Genomic DNA, 19737 nt, shown 5'->3' on the forward strand with positions numbered 1-19737 from the left:
TTTTTAACGCGTACTGTTAGACAGGTTAATTGGTTGTTTGCGAGCTGGTGGTAAGTAGGCTTGGAGTTTTTTCCTGGGCATTCCCCAGGTTTTGTTGTTATTCGTTAAATGTTTCCGAATGCCTCACCCCTTTGTTGGCAAAATTGCGGCCACAAGCCACCTTCTACATGTTATATATATATATATATATATATATATATATATACACACACACACACACACACACAGTGGGGATGGAAAGTATTCAGACCCCCTTAAATTTTTCACTCTTTGTTATATTGCAGCCATTTGCTAAAATCATTTACGTTAATTTTTTTCCTTATTAATGTACACACAGCACCCCACTGACAGGAAGAATCAATGAACTACCACAGCTCTCAACAGCGTCATGGTTTCCAGTGCCTTGAAAAAGTATCCCCTTGAAATTTTCCATATTTTGTCATGTTACAACCTAAAACATAAATGTATTTTATTGGGATTTTATGTGATAGACCAACACAAAGTGGCACATAATTGTGAAGTGGAAGGAAAATGATAAATGGTTTTCAACTTTTTTTGACAAAAAAATATGTGAAAAGTGTGGCACTGCAATTACAGCTGCAAGTCTTTTTGGGGATGTCTCTACCAGCTTTACACTTCTAGAGAGTGACTTTTTTGCCCATTCTTCTTTGCAAAATAGCTCGAGCTCTGTCAGATTGGACTGAGAGTGTCTATGAACAGCAATTTTCAAGTCTTGCCTCATATTCTCAATTGGATTTTGACTGGGCCATTTTAACACATGACTATGCTTTGATCTAAACCATTCCATTGTAGCTCTGGTTGTATGTTTAGAGTCGTCGCCCTGCTGGACGGTGAACCTCAGCCCCATTCTCAAGTCTTTTGCAGACTCTAACAGGTTTCCTTCTAAGATTGCCCTGTATTTGACGCCATCTATCTTCCCATCAACTCCAACCAGCTTCTCTGTCCCTGCTGAAGAAAAGCACCCCACAACATGATTTTGCCACCACCATGTTTCACGGTGCGGATGGTGTGTTCAGGGTGATTTGCAGTGTTAGTTTTCCGCCACACTTATGCCCTGTACACATGGTCGGATTTTCCAACGGAAAAAGTGCGATCGGATTGTGCTGTCAGAAATTCCGATCGTGTGTGGGCTCCATCAGACTTTTTCCGTCAGATTTTCCGACACACAAAGTTTGAAAGCAGGCTATAAAATTTTCCGACAAAAAAAATCCGATCGGTTAAATTCCGATAGCGTGTACACAAATCCGACGCACAAAGTGCCACGCATGCTCAGAATAAATTAAGAGACGAAAGCTATTGGCTACTGCCCCGTTTATAGTCCCGACGTACGTGTTTTACACCACCGTGTTCAGAACGATCGGATTTTCTGACAACTTTGTGCGACCGTGTGTATGCAAGACAAGTTTGAGCCAACATCCGTCAGAAAAAATCCATGGATTTGTCGGAATGTCTGATCAATATCCGATCATGTGTACAGGGCAATAGTGTTTTTCTTTTAGGCCAAAAAGTTCAATTTTGGTCTCATCTGACCTTAGCTCCTTCTTCCACGTGTTTGCTGTGTCCTCCACATGGCTTTTCGCAAACTGCAAACAGGACTTCTTATGGCTTTCTTTCAACAATGGCTTTCTTCTTGCCACTCTTCCATAAAGGCCAGATTTGTGGAGTGCACGACTAATAGTTGTCCTGTGGAAAGATTCCCTCACCCGAGCTGTGGATCTCTGCAGCTCCTTCAGTTACCATGGGCCTCTTGGCTGCTTCTCTGATTAATGCTCTTCTTGCCTGGCCTGTCAGTTTAGGTGGACGGCCATATCTTGGTAGGTTTACAGTTGTGCCATACTCTTTCCATTTTTGAATGATGGATTGAACAGTTCTTTATGATGTTCAAAGCTTGGGATATTTTTATTTTTAACCTAACCCTGCTTTAAACTTCTCCACAACTTTATCCCTGACCTGTACTGGTTCCTTGGCCTTCATGATGCTCTTTGTTCACTAAGGTTCTCTAACAAACCTCCGAGGGCTTCACAGAACAGCTGTATTTATACTGAGATTAAATTACACACGGTGGGTTCTATTTACTAATGAGGTGACTTCTGAAGGCAATTGGTTCCACTAGATTTTTGTTAGGGGTATCAGAGTAAAGGGGGCTGAATTCAAATGCACTCCACAGTTTTCTGATATTTATTTTTATAACATTTGGAAAACCATTCATCATTTTCCTTCCACTTCACAATTATGTGCCACTTTCTGTTGGTCTATCACATAAAATCCTAATAAAATACATTTAAGTTTTTGGTTGTAACACGACCACATATATAGTATATCCTATATATACACAGTGCCTTGAAAAAGTATTCTATATGTATAAACAGTATATCACTGGACACTTTATTAGGTACATCTGTTCAATTGCTTGGTAGCACAAATTGCTAATCAGCCAATCACATGGCAGCAACTCAATGCATTTAGGCATCTAAACGTGGTGAAGATGACTTGCTGAAGCATCAGAATGGGGCATGATTGTTGGTGCCAGACGGGCAGGTCTGAGTATTTCAAAAACTGCTCATCTGCTGGGATTTTCACGCACAACCATCTCTAGGGTTTACAAAGAATGGTCCGAAAAAGAGGAAATATCCAGTGAGTGGCAGTGGTGTGGAGGAAAATACTTTGTTGATGTCAGAGGTCAGAGGAGAATGGGCAGACTGGGTTGAGATGATAGCGAGGCAACAGTAACTCAAATAACCACTCATTACAACCAAGATATGCAGAATACCAGCCCTGAATGCACAACATATCAAAACTTGAAGCAGCTGGGCTACAGCAGCAGAAGACCACACCAGGTGTTACTCCTGTCAGCTAAGAACAGGAAACTGAGGCTACAATTCGCACAGGCTTACCAAAATTTGACAATAGAAGATTGGAAAAAAGTTGCCTGGTTTTATGAGTCTCAATTTTAGCTGCGACATTCAGATGGTAGGGTCAGAATTTGATGTATGCAATATGAAAGCATGGATCCGTCTTGCCTTATATCAACAGTTCAGGCTGGTGGTGGTGGTGTAATGGATATTTTCCTTTTTTTTTAAGTAATCTTTATTTATGTAAATTTTGCAGTATCAAAAGAAGAAGAAATTCACAGACCACAGAGAACAACAAGCGAGTCTGAGTAGGTACCGGTCAGTGCAAATGTGAAATTATCCAGATGGGGGGTAGTGAGACAAAAGAAGCAGCAGAACCGTGTTACCTCTAATGAACATTATCACAATTGAAAGTCTCACATCCCCTTACATATATTAGTGCCTATGGCAACTTGATAGCTGAGACTGGAACATAGATCCAAACATGTACAGAAAGAGAGATAGGGTAGAGGGACATGGAGGGGTAAGGGTGGGAGGGAAGGGAAGGGTAATGGTTAGGGAAAGATGTGGGGAACAAGAACAGCACTCTACTTCACAATGCAACACAACATAACACGGCATGTTAAACTAAGTTTAAGAGGTATGAGGACTAGGACACAGTCCGCTCAAGACAATTAGTAGCCTTATGGGTCAGTGGTCCCGAGGGACCCCGACCGCACATGGTGCCAAGGTTGAATGAGGGTGATCCTCCTGAGGGCACGGTTTTATTAGCATGATTTATCCAGATGGCCACATACTGTAAAACTTATAGTGATCCTTGCAGGTCACCATCCATTCCTCTGCAGCCATGATATCGTTCACTAAACAGGTCTAGTCTGTTCAACTAGGGATCTGAGGTGTCTTCCAGAAGACCGGAATCAGCCTCCTTGCTGCGTTTAGAAGATGGGGCACTGCAGACTTACGATAATGGCTGAGAGGGATGGTTGGGACATGAAGCTGTAACTCCAATGGGGAATTAGGTAGTTTGATGTCCAGAATTTCTTTTACCTGTGATCGGATGTCCTGTCAGTAGGGTTGCAACCTGGGGCACTACCACCAAATGTGTAGGAATGTACCCCAATGTCCACACTCCCTCCAGCAGGCATCCAACACAGTTGGGTAAATCTGAGCCAACTTGGAAGGGACTCTATACCAACGAGTAAGTATCTTATAGACATTTTCCTGCATTTTCATGTTCACAGAGCTAGAATGAGTAAGGCGGTAAAGGTGATCAAGTTGGGTCTCAGCAAATATATGCTGCAGGTCTCTCTCCCACTCCCTTATGTAAGCAGGTCCGTGCAACATCCCATATAGCAGAGAAATGGAATGATGGATCGCTGAGGTTGAAATGCATAATTTCTCGAACGGGGATGCCAAGGTGGGAGAGTGAATGGCTTGGGGCAGGCTCTAAAGGAAATGTTGGAGCAGCCTGTAACGCCGGTCGTCATAGGAAAACTGTCATATTGGGCTCTCAGAGCATCCAGAGGCAGTAAGCCATGGTCTTGCACAAATCTGCCAGATCGCATCTCCCCGTCGGCAGCCCAAGATCAGAAAAAGGAGAGGTGTTCCCCTGGAGCAAACCAGGGGAAGCCCCCCAGGAGAGTAAAAGGGGAAAACCAGAGGGCAACCCGTCTCTAACTGTTGAGAGCATCCCACCATTTCAAGGCATGGATGGCTGTGGGAGAGGTGAAAACAGACAGACCTCTGCTTTCCCTAGGGAGCCAGGGGACATGGAAAAGGTCAGCCAAAAACTTTTCAATGGGGACTCATAATTTAGTCGATACACTATGGTACCAGTCCAAGATTAGCTGAAGTAGTATTTACGAAGAGCGGGTACGCCCAGGCCTCCTACCTGCTTAGTGCGGTGCAGGGTGGGAAGGGCTAAACAAAGGTTTTTCCCATTCCAAATATATTTTAAAAAGAGACGGTTGAGGGTCAAGAAGAAAGACCTGGGCAGTGAAATAGGCACCATTTGCAAGTAAAAAAGAATATGTGGCAACACATTCATTTTCAAAACACTGACGATCCAAGAGAAGGTTGTACAATCCCACCTCTGCAAGTCCGTTTTAATGGTTGAGAGCAGCGGGGCATAATTGCAAGTATATAATTGGTTGCAGTGGGCCAGGGGATGAACACTTAAATATTTTAGGGAAGTGCGGCACCACGTGAAGTAAAAAGAGGCCTGCAACTGCATGCTTCTACTACTACTCCCGAGGGCATGATTAAAGGTAAAATTTCTTATTTATTATAATTAATCCTAAAGCTCGAGAGTAAGTTGAAAACCTGTAGTTCTGCCATAATATTAGAGAGGAAAATCAGGGGATCGAACACGTAAAACAGGACGTCATCTGCGTAGGCGGACAGTTTATGTTCCGTCGGTCCCAGAGTAAACCCTTTGTTATCTGAGTTCTACCATATTTTATTAAGCAGTGGCTCTACGGTGAGAGCAAATATGAGAGGGGACAGGGAGTACCCCTGTCTCGTCCCATTATAGATAGGGAACGAGTCAGAAAGGACACCATTTACCTTAACTCTGGCTTCCGGAGAGCAATACAGGGAAGCTATCCAGCATAGTAGAACCCAAAATCAGCTTAGTCAAGAACGTCCGAAGGTAAGTCCAATCCACCCTGTCGAACGCCTTTTTGGCATCAGTGGAAAGCAGAAGACAGGGTGGATGGTCAGTCTGTAGTTCAGCCCAGTGGATCAGCTGGATCACCCGATTTGAATTGTCTCTCACCTCCCTGTCAGCAATTGGGATATTTTCTTGGCACGTTTTGGGCCCCTTAGTACCAATTGAGCATTGTTTAAACACCACGGCCTATGTGACTACAGTGTACCCATCTTCTGATGGCTACATCCAGCAGGATAATGCACCATGTCACAAATCTCAAATCATCTCAAACTGGTTTCTTGAACATGGCAATGAATTCACTGTACTCCAATGGCCTCCACAGTCACCAGATCCCAGTGCAATAGAGCACCTTTGGGATGTGGTGGAACAGGAGACAACAAATCTGCAGCAACTACATGATGCTATCATGTCAATATGGATCAAAATATCTGAGGAATGTTTCCAACACCTTGTTGAATCTATGCCACAAAGAATTAGGGCAGCTCTGAAGGCAAAAGGGGGTCCAACCCAGAGCTAGCAAGGTTTTAACTAATAAATTGGCTGGTGAGTGTGTATGTACATAATAAATATATATATATATATGTAGGAAGGCCAGTATGGTGACCTGAATTTATGGGAGGAGCCCGGGGGGGGTATTTAACCAGCCTGCTCGCCTGTGGTCTTAGTCGGTTTCCTGTGCGCGGTACGTTACGTCACTAGGCCGACTCTTCCAACTCGGCGTTTGTGAGTTGCGCCTTCGAAATTTCAGCGGCTTTCGGTTCCCCTTCGCAGTTTCTGAGAGGCTTCCGTTCCCGTTCGTAGTTTCTGTACAAATGTGTCTGGCTCGGCTGTCACAGGTAGGGTTTTGTTGACATTTCTTCATTTCATGTGTCACCATTTGCTAGATACCGTGTGTCGCTCAAACCCCGATACGGAACTTACGAGTCATTCGTTAAGAAACCCTGCACGTAGCCGTAGCACCCAGCCACCGATTCGTGCCTCTATCATTTCTAAAAACATTTTTATTCATTTTTACGTACCTCACTCTGATTTGAATCCAGTTGCGTCCGCTTCACACCTGTTTGTCCAACCGCGTCTCACTTGTTCTTGTCTCATGCTCCACAGTCCTGTTCGTTATCAGTTGCAATTACGGCACACAGATTCGTGCCTCTGTCATGGCTAATCATTTCACTAATTTCACTCATTTCACCGTCATATACCATGCCCCGATTCGAATCTAATCGCATCTGTGATGCACCGATTCGTCCCGGTGTGCCCCAGTTGTTATTTGGCCTCATTTCAGTACATGCTCCAGAGTCCGGTTCGTTGTCAGTTGCAGTTTGCAGCTCACCGATTCATGCCTCTGTCATGGGAAATCATTTCACTGTCACGTATCACGTTCCGATTCGAATCCAGTCGCATCCATGATGCAACAATTCGTTCCGGCATGCCCCAGGTATTTTTGGCCACATTTCAGTACATGCTCCAGAGTCCGGTTCGTTGTCAGTCACAGTCGCGGCATGATCGACTCATGCCTCTGTCATGGCACGTGCCTCTACCATGACAAATCATTTCATTCATTTCACTCATTTCACTGTCACGTACCGTGCCCCGATTCGAATCCAGTAGCATCCGAGATGCACCGATTCATCCCGGCGCGCCCCAGTTGTCTTGGCCTCATTTCATTTGTGCTCCACAGTCCGACTCATCGTTTGTCACAGTCGGGAAAAAAAAAAAGGAAAAAGGTAAAAAGAAGAAAATTAAAAAAAAAAAAAAAAAAAAGGTAAAAGATAAAAAAAAAAAAATAGTATAAATAAATAAATGAAATGTTTCGGCCTCATCCAACACCTGCATTAGAGCTTGGTTAGCTGTCAGTCGCAGTCACGACATGTCCGATTCGTGCCTCTGTCAGGGCAAACATTTCACTGTTACATACGGCACTCCAATTTAAATCCAGTCGCATCCGTGATGCACCGATTTGTTCCGGTATGCACTAGTGTTTTTTCCTTTTGCCTCATTTCAGTAAATGCTCCAGAGTCTGGTTCGCTGTCAGTTGCAGCTGCGGCACGACCGATCCGTGCCTCTGTCGTGGCGAAACATTTTCATTCATTTCACTCTAAGGCAAACATTTCATTCATTTCGTTGTCACATGCCGCGCCCCGATTCAAGTCTAGGGCATCCGTCAGGCATCGATTCTTCCCGGCAAGCCCCAGTTGGCTTGGCCTCATTGGCACAGTCGCGGCACACCGATTCGTGCCTCTATCATGGCATAAACATTTCACGCATTTTATTTAATTTCATGCACCTGTCACTCAAACACGTTACAAGTTACTTTTCAAGTCAGGTAGTCAAACCCTTCACCGGTTGTCATCTGTCATTTTCCTCTAGGTCAGTCAAGTTCAGAAAAAAAAAAAAAAAAAGCCACACCCCGTCTTCCTTCGAAGTTCAGTCATGGTCCCGGTTCATTCGTTGAAACCTTCGCCTCACTACTATCCTCCCTTATAGTTGCACAATCCGATTCATGTTGGTTTCATTTCATACACTTTACAAACCGATTCATTTCAGGATTCATTGTATACAACATAAGAATGATTCACATCGGTTTAATTTCATACACGCTACAGTTCGAATCTAGTCGCGTCGGTGGTACAGCGATTCATATCGGATCCATATTCATATCCTCCACAGTCCGATTTTATATTGGATTAATTTTTATACACTCTACAATCGGTTCGTATCAGATTAATTTCATACAACCGATTCGTATTGGATTCATTTCATACACTTTACAACCGATTCATATCGGATTAAATTTCATACACATTCAAGCACAACTTTTTGCAATCATTGCAAGTACGCATCCAAACATAACTTCTTGCAATTGTTGCAAGCACACATCCAAGCATAACTTCCCGCAATCATTGCAAGTACGCATCCAAACTTAACTTCTTGCAATTGTTGCAAGCACACATCCAAGCATAACTTCCCGCAATCGTTGCAAGTACGCAGCCAAGCATAAACTTCTTGCATTGATTGCAAGCACACATCGAACCATAACTTCTTGCAATTGTTGCAAGCACACATCCCATCACAACTTCTTGCAATCATTGCAAGTACGCATCCAAACATAACTTCTTGCTATCGTTGCAAGCACACATCCAAGCACAATTTCTTGCAATCATTGCAAACACGCATCCAATCATAAACTTCTTGCAAACGTTGCAGGCATGCATTCAAGCGTAACTTCTTGCAATTGTTGCAAGTACGCATCCAATTACAACTTCTTGCAATCATTGCAAGCACACATCCAAGCTTAACTCTTGCAGTCTTGCAAGCACATGCAGTAATACGAACTTTTCACAGTCACTAAAAACACATCTCCAGCGACACAAACTCCCTTGCAATCGTCGCAAGCACACATTTAAGCACAACTCTTACAATCATTACAAGACACGCATCTTAGCATGACTTCTTGCAAATGTTGCAAGCATGCATCCAAGCATAACTTCTTGCAATCATTGCAAGCACGCATCCAGTCACAACTTCTTGCAGTTGTTGCAGGGACACACCCAAGCATAACTTCTTACAATCATTGCTAGCACGCATCCAAACATAACTTCTTGTAATCATTGCAAACACGCATCCAAGTATAACTCCTTGCAGTCCGTGCAAGCACATGCAGTAATACGGACTTCTCGCAGTCACTGCAAACACATCTCCATTGACACTAACTCCCTGGCAATTGTTGCAAGCACGCATTTAAGCACAACTCTTGCAATCATTGCAGGGCTCGCATTTTAGCATGACTTCTTGCAATCAGTACAAACACATTCCCAGTGGCACACAATCAGTCACACATCATTCTTCAGTGGCACTTAATCGGCCAATTGTCTCCAGTGGCATCTTCATACGAGCCACTCACCATTTTCTGTATCATTTCTCGCTTAGGTTAGTTGAGTTCAGGTTCCATCCCGCACCAGGTATCGTATTGCCACATGCAGCTGGCTCCTTCTCATAACATTATCAGGCTATACCTAGCCAGCATCCAGCATTTCTTGTCCTTACAGGACCCCAGAGAGTCATCCGTGTTTACGGCCCATACAGTAAGATCCCTTCTACGTGGCGTCCAGAAGCATCAGCCCATAGCTAACGGCAAACGCTTGCCCATCACAACTGATATCTTTAGGGACATGTCAAAAACATCAGACATTCCCCAGTCTAGTCATCCAAGCAGCCATCTACCTGGCCATCTGTGGTTTTCTAACTAACAAATTCACTTTTACTGGCACTGGCAGCCAGGTACTATGTAGACACCACTTGACTCGCTGGTAAAACCATTACGTCCTTCAGCTTGCAGTCTCTAAAACTCAACAATCCGGAACCGAGGTCTACAATAACCTCTTTCGAACTAACAACTCCACGCAGGCCAGCCTCCCCCTTGACAAGCTGACCCGCAGCAAGCCAGTTCCCCAAGACTTCACCCATACACGGGTGTGTACTAAGAAGTAGCTGCAGTCTTTCCTGAGAATGCGGACCTATCAATGTCGGAAGGTTCCGTACCACGTGGATCGGTATATCAATGATTATACCATCTACGTCGCCCTTATCACCCCTGGTAGTGACAGATGCCACCGCCATCACTGCAATTTTTGGCCACCATTGGTTTACAAGAGCATGGCCTCCAGAGACACTCCTAAACCCCGGGTTTATCCGGACTTCCTCCCATTTCAAGCTACACCCGGTCATGGCAGCCGCTCAACTCTAGAGTCTGGACAGGACAGGCCGTGGCTTTCGCCACCGACAGCCGGTCCGAGGCGATCCTCTTGATGAAGCCAGGTCCGCATCGCTCTGTTATGTCCTTCCTGCGCAGGCTGGTGTAATTATCTTGGCAACACCAGTTTAATGTCCACTGTATGTTTGTTCCAGGCTGCCATCTTCTGGGACATGTCTACTATCTTAACCAGTTCGCCATTTGGCCTTCTCCCCAGTTTGCTCATACAAGCAGCCATTTTCTTAGCCTACTACGGGTTCTGGCGGCCCAGCGAGTTCACCCGCAGCAATCTCGCAGGCCAAGTTCTGTGTAGTTGGCTCGCTGCCAACACCATTTCATCCTCCACCTTGCAGTGTCTAAAACCCAGCAGTCAAGCTCCAGGATAGACATCCATCTCTATAAAATAAACAACGTCCGGTGTCCAGTAACCAAACTCGACCGCCTACTGTCACTCCCACAGGAACACTCAAACTATAGTCCCCTATTACCTTTTCTGGCAACCCTTGAGTGCCTGCCAGTTCATCAAACACCTGTGGGTTCTTCTACGCAGCCTACACCTCGACCCCAGTCAGTACTCCGGTCACTCTTTAGTATTGGGGCAGCCTTGGCAGCATTTCGTCATGGGTCCCAGACCACGTCATTAATAGACTTAGCAGGTGAAACTCTGCCTACCTCACCCGGTACGTCCCCACTCCTTAGGTGGAAATGGCACAAGCATTCACCAAACTTGCTCAATCAATAAAGCTAAAACTAATAAAACTACACCCCTACCTGAATGTTTTTGCCCACTTATTTTGGTATACCGACCATCAGACCAGGGCACACTTCAGGTCCATTTCATGTTGTAAGTTTTATGGTAAGTCTACGTGTTCATATCCGTATCGGCCATAGGGCTTCGACCATAAGTAGGAAGGCCAGTATGGTGGCCTGAATTTATGGGAGGAGCCCGGGGGGTATTTAAACAGCCCGCTCGCCTGTGGTCTTAGTCGGTTTCCTGTGCGCGGTACCCACCCTCCCATCCTCATTTCAGGGCATTTCTCAAATTCATTTCTCTTCACAAAATAAATATTCATTTCTAATCTAGGGTATGCCCCCTTATTTTGGTATACCGACCATCAGACCAGGGCACATTTCAGGTCCATTTCATGTTGTAAGTCTTATGGTAAGTCTAATTGTTCATATCCGTATCGGCCATAGGGCTTCGACTATATATATATATATATATATATATATATATATATATATATATATATATATATATATATATACACACATATCTCACAAAAGTGAGTACACCTCTCACATTTTTGTAAATATTTTATTATATCTTTTCATGCGTCAACACTGAAAAAAATTACACTTTTGCTACAATGTAAAGTAGTGAGTGCACAGCTTGTATAACAGTGTAAATTTGCTGTCCCCTAAAAATAACTTGACATGCAGCCATTAATGTCTAATCCGCTGGCAACAAAAGTGAGTACACCCCTAAGTGAAAATGTCCAAATTGGGCCCAAAGTGTCAAAATTTTGCGTGGCCACCATTATTTTCCAGCACTGCCTTAATCCTCTTGGGAATGGAGTGAAAATGCATGTGCACAATGTCGGAGGGATTATCCAATGCTATGCAAACAGTGGAGGAAGAATGTACTTGTCAGATTCTGCCTCGCTGTTGCAGGGCGGGTTATGCCTGTATTGAACGCCATGTTTTCTGTCTGTTGGACGGTGGGTTTAGTGTGATAAACAGCGTGTTTTGGCTGTGTCTAAGGGCAGATCATCGAATACTGCCTCCTACGATCTGCGCATGCGTCTTCATGCCGTCACAACAGCTGATCGGGAAATCAGCTGGGTGTGCGCAGCCCAGCGAAGGCACTTTTCTGAACTATCCTGTTAAACCGCTGTATGGTCTTGGCCACTGTGCTGCAGCTCAGTTTCAGGGTCTTGGCAATCTTCTTATAGCCTAGGCCAGTGATGGCGAACCTTGACACCCCAGATATTTTGGAACTACATTTCCCATGATGCTCATGCACACTGCAGTGTAGTGGAGCATCATGGGAAATGTAGTTCCAAAACATCTGGGGTGCCAAGGTTCACCATCACTGGCCTAGGCCATCTTTATGTAGAGCAACAATTCTTTTTTTCAGATCCTCAGAGAGTTATTTTCCATGCAGTGCCTTGTTGAACTTCCAGTGACCAGTATGAGAGAGTGAGAGCGATACCACCAAATTTAACACACCTGCTCCTCATTCACACTTGAGACTTTATATCACCTTATAACACTAACGAGTCACATGACACCGGGGAGGGAAAATGGCTAATTGGGCCTAATTTGGACATTTTCATTTTGGGGTGTACACTCACTACTTTACATTGTAGCAAAGTGTAATTTCTTCAGTGTTCAGTGTTGTCACATGAAAAGATATAATAAAATATTTACAAAAATGTGAGGGGTGTACTCACTTTTGTGAGATACTGTGTGTGTATGTGTGTATATATATATATATATATATATATATATATATATATATATATATAATTTGTGAGCAGCATGGCAGCTAAATGGTTAGCACTTCCACTGGCAGCACTAGAGTCATCAGTTAGAATCCCAACCATGTTTGCATGTTTTCCCTGTGCCTGCTTGGATTTCTTCTGGGTTCTCCAGTTTTTCACAAAAACATACCGATAGTTTAATTGGCTCCCGTCTAAATTTACCATAGTATTAATGTGAGTTAGGGAACTTAGATTGTAAGCTCCTTGAGGGCAGGGAGTGGTGTAAATATATATGTAAAGCACTGCATAAATTGTCCACGCTATATAAGTACCTATAATAGATTAAATAAAAAATATTGCTCATTAATGAGCTATATGGAATTCATAAACAAAAAAAATAGGGGCTAGGGTCATACTGTATGTCATCATGCTGCTGTACTAAAAAAAATGACATTTTTTTATCTTTTATATTTTGCTTGTTCCTGGCCTACCTGTTCTTGTTATTAATTTTCTAGTAAACCTTGGTACAAGCTCTGGCTATATTTCCAGCTAGTTTTTTTGACCGTGCTATATTAATAGAATATGTAATTAGCTGAATGATGAGTCAGGGAGTAACGGTAACTTTAGTAAACTGCAGTAGTAAATGCAGTTTAGTAAAAAAAAAAAAAGAATACAAAGTTAGAAGCAATAATGCAAAACAGGCTCAGAAGGCTCAGAACTAGCATGCATGCACTGCAGAATAATACAAAACAAATTATAAAAGCTGCTCAAACATAGGCTGTCTTCCCTGGGTATGTGCAGGAGGGGAAATGGGGTTAAAGAAGCCTGCATCTGAGCATGGTAAGTGAACATACCTCCCATCATTTTGAGATGGGAATGAGGGACACCTACTAGCAAACGCATGTAGGCATAGGACATGCCCCCTGTCACACCCCCTTAAAGGAGAATTAACCAAAAAAAAAAAGGTTAATTAAGTCCACAAGGGCGTTTTTTACCCCTACTATTTCTTTATATTGGCTTTTAAAATTTACAAATGCAGCAATTTAGAATTTGGGTGAAAGGTTTAGCACTGGGAAACACTTTTTGAAAGATAAAAAGTGCATTTTATATACAACTATATAGATCAGACCAAAATGAGGGACAAATGAGGAGGAATGAGGGACAGGGGGACATTGCTCCAAATCAGGGACAGTCCCTCCAAATCAGGGACAGTTGGGAGCTATGAGTGAATTGTCAGTTCGCTACACTAGCTTACCAGCTGCTTTTGGGCCATCCATGCCGGGCTTTACAATACGCCACAAATTGCATATTTGGAAGGTAACTGGTAAAAGTGGAGTGCAGTTACTACAGCAAATACAGAACTCAAATGAGTGATTATATCATACCTCTCAACTATTTGAGATGGGAACGAGGGACACCTATTAGCAAAGGTAATTATGCATAGGACCCATCCCCTGTAAGGATGGGCTCGGGAGTATTCGCACACTCCACGCGCAGAGCCCGCCAGGAAGTCAGCACGGCGCTGCGCTAATCACAGGCAGTGAGACATTTTGCCGATGTGTGACTGCAGAGATCGGGAAATGTCTCACTTCCTGTGATTAGCGCAGCGCCGTGCCGACTTCCTGGCGGGCTCTGCGCGTGGAGTGTGCGAATACTCCCGAGCCCATCCTTACAGGGGATGGGCTTTAAAGGAGAATTATACACACACAAACACAAAAAAAGATTAGCTAAATCCACATTTTTTTCTACAACTATTATTCTTTTATATTGGCTTTTAAAATTTACAAATGCAACAATTTAGAATTTGTATGAGAGGTTTAGCACTGGGAAACATTTTTTTAAAGATAAATAGAGCATTTTAAATACAACTATATATATCACACCAAAATGAGGGACAAATGAGGAGAAAAGAGGGACTTTGTTTCAAATCAGGGACAGTCCCTCTATATAAGGGACAGTTGGGAGCTATGGACTATATTATGCAATATAAACAGTGATTAATAGTTATTATGCCTGTATAAAATGAGAAGACTCATCCAGTATCATGACCACAATACAGTTTCCCAAAAATTGAACAGTGAATGTGGTATGGTATGTAAAAATTATACAAGGTAAATAGATCTAATGCATGTACAGAGGTTATCCCAAATTCCTAAATGCCAGACTATATATAGATTGTTCACATATTATTAATTATATTGTGCTGTGTTGCTGCAGCTTAATATTGTGAATGGGCCCTTGGTGTGTACTATATATGTGTCAGATATGCAATAGTCTTAAATCCTCACATTGTTTACTGAAAAACATATATTACCATATGTATCTATCTGCAACAGTAGAAATCATGTGCAAAACATGCCATTGTTTGTTTCTTTTTTTTTTTTTTTTTAAGAATTTGAAAATCTGAACCGTTTAATTAATAATGATTTTTCAATAATAACCAATAGAGTCATTACTGCATACTGAAACCTTCTAATCTTTTCTTAAGCTGGCGGCTAATCTTTAGCAAGTATCACCACTAAACCTGTCTTGTGTCTAACTGCTAGCCAACAAAAAAGTTAGTTTAACACCTGCGTAGAGTTCAGACTGTGGCTTCCTAAATAAAAAGACCCTACTTCTGCTTTCCACACCTGGACTGATTAAAAGTTAGGCTTTTGAATGCTTTAGGAGAGAAAGAGACAGGCGTGCTAATGGTGCTGCCTGTAGCTTTGCTGAATAGGATTACTTCATGCTAAACCTAACTGTTGTGTGACCTGCCAATTATTTAGAACTATTGGCCAGGAGGCTGTAACTTTGTGCTATGTTTAATGAACCCTCTGAGAGAAGACTTTACATGTAAGTGTACTGTCTGCCCTCATGTTGTAAAACGCTGCGCAAACTGTTGGCGCTATGTAAATCCTGTATAATAATAATAATTAGGCTAGGCTCACATCTACTGTTTTTTTTTTAGTGTGCTTGCAGATCCACAAAAATTAATTACAATCCAACCCATTCACATTTATGCAGTTTCCTGCAATGTGTTCTTTTAAAGGTGCTGGAACTTTTTTGCAATCAACACTGTGCTTATTTGGCTCTATAGACATCAATAGAATTGCATGAAAAACACATGTACATGCATTTTTCGTGAGTTTTTGGTGTGTTTTCCTGCATGACAACAGACATCTCCCCCTAGCAACATCAACACATCCCAAAAACGCAAAACAAGGAAGGCATTAAAAACTCATCAAAAACATACATAAAAAAATACAGAATGTGCCAGAAACTGCCTTGTAAAAATACATCAACCACACATACTAAGATGTGAACCTAGCCTTATGATTGTGGGATAATAATGCATGTGAATCTCACAGGAACACACAGCCAGTTCCAGGGTTATTCCATGTGTTAACTGGCCCTTAGCCTCGATTCACACAGGGGCAACGCGACTTTGATACGACTTTGCAACGCGACTTCAACGCGACTTCAACACGACTTCAACGCGACTTTGAGTGACTTATAACATGACTTTAAGTCGCCCCCAGAATTTGCCTGTGGCCAATCAGAGCTCAGGAGGGAGGGAGTGAGGGAGGGAGGGGGAAGCATGTGTAGTGGTGACTTTTTTTTTACTACTTCCTGTGAAGTCGCTTTATTATAGATAGAGATCCGACTTGGAGGCGACTTCCATTGATTTCTATGAGTACAGGTCGCCTAGAAGTCGGATCGAAGTAGTACAGGAACCTTTTCTGAAGTCGGAACGACTTCAGTAGTGTAAATTAAGACACTCTCATTCACTGTAATACAAATCTCTTCTTGGGGCGACTTGGGGCGACTTGAGGGCTTACAAGTCGGATCCCAAGTTGTCCTAGTGTGAACCGACCCTTAGTGTTAACATACCTTTCTTGTTCTGTCCTCAAGGTGTGCTGAAAGAAGTGTGCTTGAAATTTACACTTGAAGTGTAGAAGTCTCTCTAGTTGCTTGTGTTATTTTGTTGAATTGCTCCAAAAGTTTAATTTACATGATAACTATGATAACTCTAACTGGTCACTGAACAGGTTTAATATTTAAACTTTGAATGACCTGTTCAGACTTAACACATTATAGAAGCTAAAAATTTTTTTAAACAAGCAAAAGTAATATGAATGTTATCTTATCTACATGACACATGGGACTGATGTAAGCTTCTGCAAAATTTAAGATATGCAGATAATGATTAGAGGCTTTGTTGAGCTGGATGACAAATGTCACACCTAAGTGATAATTGGCAGTCTTTTGAAGTATTGATTAGCCTTTGATCACTGTTTAGAAATGTATAGATTTCCAGATCAAGTAAAGATGACTGTCATCTTCAGCAGAAATTATAGTGACGCAAACTTTTTTTTATCTACGTGCGTGGACCACAATGTCGCTTTTGAAATGTGCATACATTTTCTTTTTATTCTTAAGTTCTCCATCAGAATGTTACCCAGAGGTCATTGATTTTGTGACCGGAGCTGCAAAGAAGAGAACTTTCTCTTAATTGTACCTAAGGATTAGAAGGTTACAATGACTCTTCAAAGAAACCCAAAAACCTGGGGCTCCATTGGAGAAGACTGGGCAACCTTCATACAAAGGAAATTAGATACAAAAACTATATATAAGCAATATACGCTCTAAATGTCCAAAGTCAAATTTTATTAACTGTTTTATCCTTAAAATTAAATATACAGCAACTTGACAGAGGGCTAATGTAAGGTATGGGCACAAGGTCAAGCTTCATTACCATTGCTGTACTGCTCTATTAATATACAAACCACCTTTTAGGCATGCTTTACATACATGTGTAGCACCCTCCAGTAGTGTGCTAGAGAGGATAGGTACATTTAAGCAGGTCTGGCTGGTTGCTAGGCCTGTTTGTTTTCATTCTGGGCTGGGTGTGGCTTAAGGTAGGGCTGGGGGACTCACAGGTGGTGTCATCAGGACCTCCCATTTCTTCCAGAGGCTTCTAGTGCTTTCTGGAAAGAAAGGTGGGAGGGGGGGTGGAGCCACCTGGGGTGTTTAAGGAGCCCTAACCAATCCCTAATCTGGATTGGCAGGGGGCAGCAGTGCCATCTTAAGAGCATTATAGGCCCCCGGGTAATACAGTGCACTGGGGCCCTGTCTACACAATCACGCACGAGAATAAAAATGCAAATTATCAATAAGGCTATATTTATTGGTACTTCCAACAAAATCAGTGTTTAAACATTAAAACAACGTTTGGACGATATAACACAAGCTTAAAAAGCAAGAAATTGAAAAACAAGAAATTGCAGATTGAAATGGGTCAGTACAAAAGCACTAATTATTTATTAAATTTGCAATACTTCTTTGTAGAAGAAGTACCTGTGGGTCCTGCTGGGAGCTGGCCACTGACATATGGGCCTGCTGGGAGCGGACAATAGGCTATGGGTCCTGCAGCAGAGGGACTAGGTGACAGCAGGGGGACTGGGTGACAGCAGGGGGACTGGGCAACAGCAGGGGACTGAGACAGCAGGCAGAGGACTGGGAGAAAGTGGGTTGAAAACTTACAGTGAGGACAGTGCTACAGGAAAAAACAGATACCATCTTGATCTTTGTCAGCTAACAGAATTTTTTTACTTATATGTAAAATTCTAAAGATAGAACTAATAAAGTTGACAGAGCTTAAGATGGTATCTGTTTTTTCCTGTAGCACTGTCCTGAGTGTAAGAAATCAACCAGAGCAGTTTTCAACCCAATTTCTCTCAGTCCAGTGGCTGCATAAAAAAGAAAACAGCATTTTTAGAGCCTTTTTTTTACCTCAATGTTGCTCTGCCCAGAAGGACCGTATGATCATCCCTGAGGTCAGCCGCTCCACCCCCCAGTGACAGGCGGGGTCACCCCTTGCCTGGCCACGCCTCCTCACGAGTAGAAAATATATATATGTAAATATTGCACTGTCAGAAAGAAAAATGAGCAGCTAGCATTAACAAGTTATCTAAACCTGTGAAAAATAGTGAAAAAGAAAAAGAAAAATGCAGCGCTAAAAAAGTAGTACCAAACATTGATATGCGATATATACAATGTGAATATATCTTGAGATACACATAAATAATTAAGTATATATAAAAGACATAGTTATCTAGAAAAAAAATGACATAGGGATTGGGAATTGAATCTCAAAAGCATCCGTTAGGATGCACACCTCTAGCACAAACTGATATACATAAGTAAGTCCATACACCCAAACAAGATGTCTATATGTTAATTATCCAAGAATATAGCACAAATAATTATGCATAAATAAGTCTATGAATTATCCGGTAAGATCTAAAAATGTTAACCACCCAGAAGTGTAAGTAACATAATATTCAAGTGTTGATAGCAGATCCACCACCGAAAATGAAAGTGGGTGGCTTACCAGAGCGAATGGACACAGATGGGTATACACCCACTGTGTCAAATAAGCTTGTATAGTTGTAGATCCCTGGAGATGGAATAAGGATAGCCAATGTGCTTGTAGAGGTTATGTATGATAAGGACAAATCCAATCAAGTATCCACAGCATATAAGGGGAAAACATGAAAGCACATAGCATGATACTGTATAAAAAAGCTATGAAGCGTATTTATTGAAGGTAAAACACTCACATTTGTGAAGATAAAATGCAGCGCTGAGAAAAGGTAAAACTTGGCAGTGTAGTGGTGTCAGCAAGCTGTCCCGACGCGTTTCGTCCTACCGGACATAATCTGGGGTGCTACACCACTCCATACACTGCCCCTTATATATAATAAGTGACCCCCTTGCTGTAATTGGCTCCAATCCGTAGTGATGTGAATTATGCGCCACTTCCGGGTATAGGGAAGATGGCGCCGGCCGCGTGTGTTGCAAGCCTCGCTTTGATGGTAATAGTGGAGCGCAAATGAGTGCGTCGCTATAGCAACGAATCACATGCGTCTACTACCTACCGCCGTCAACATAGGACTGAGGCCGTGCGCCGCT

The sequence above is a fragment of the Aquarana catesbeiana genome, linkage group LG03 (assembly GCF_042186555.1).
Source record: "Aquarana catesbeiana isolate 2022-GZ linkage group LG03, ASM4218655v1, whole genome shotgun sequence".
Taxonomy (NCBI): Eukaryota; Metazoa; Chordata; class Amphibia; order Anura; family Ranidae; genus Aquarana; species Aquarana catesbeiana.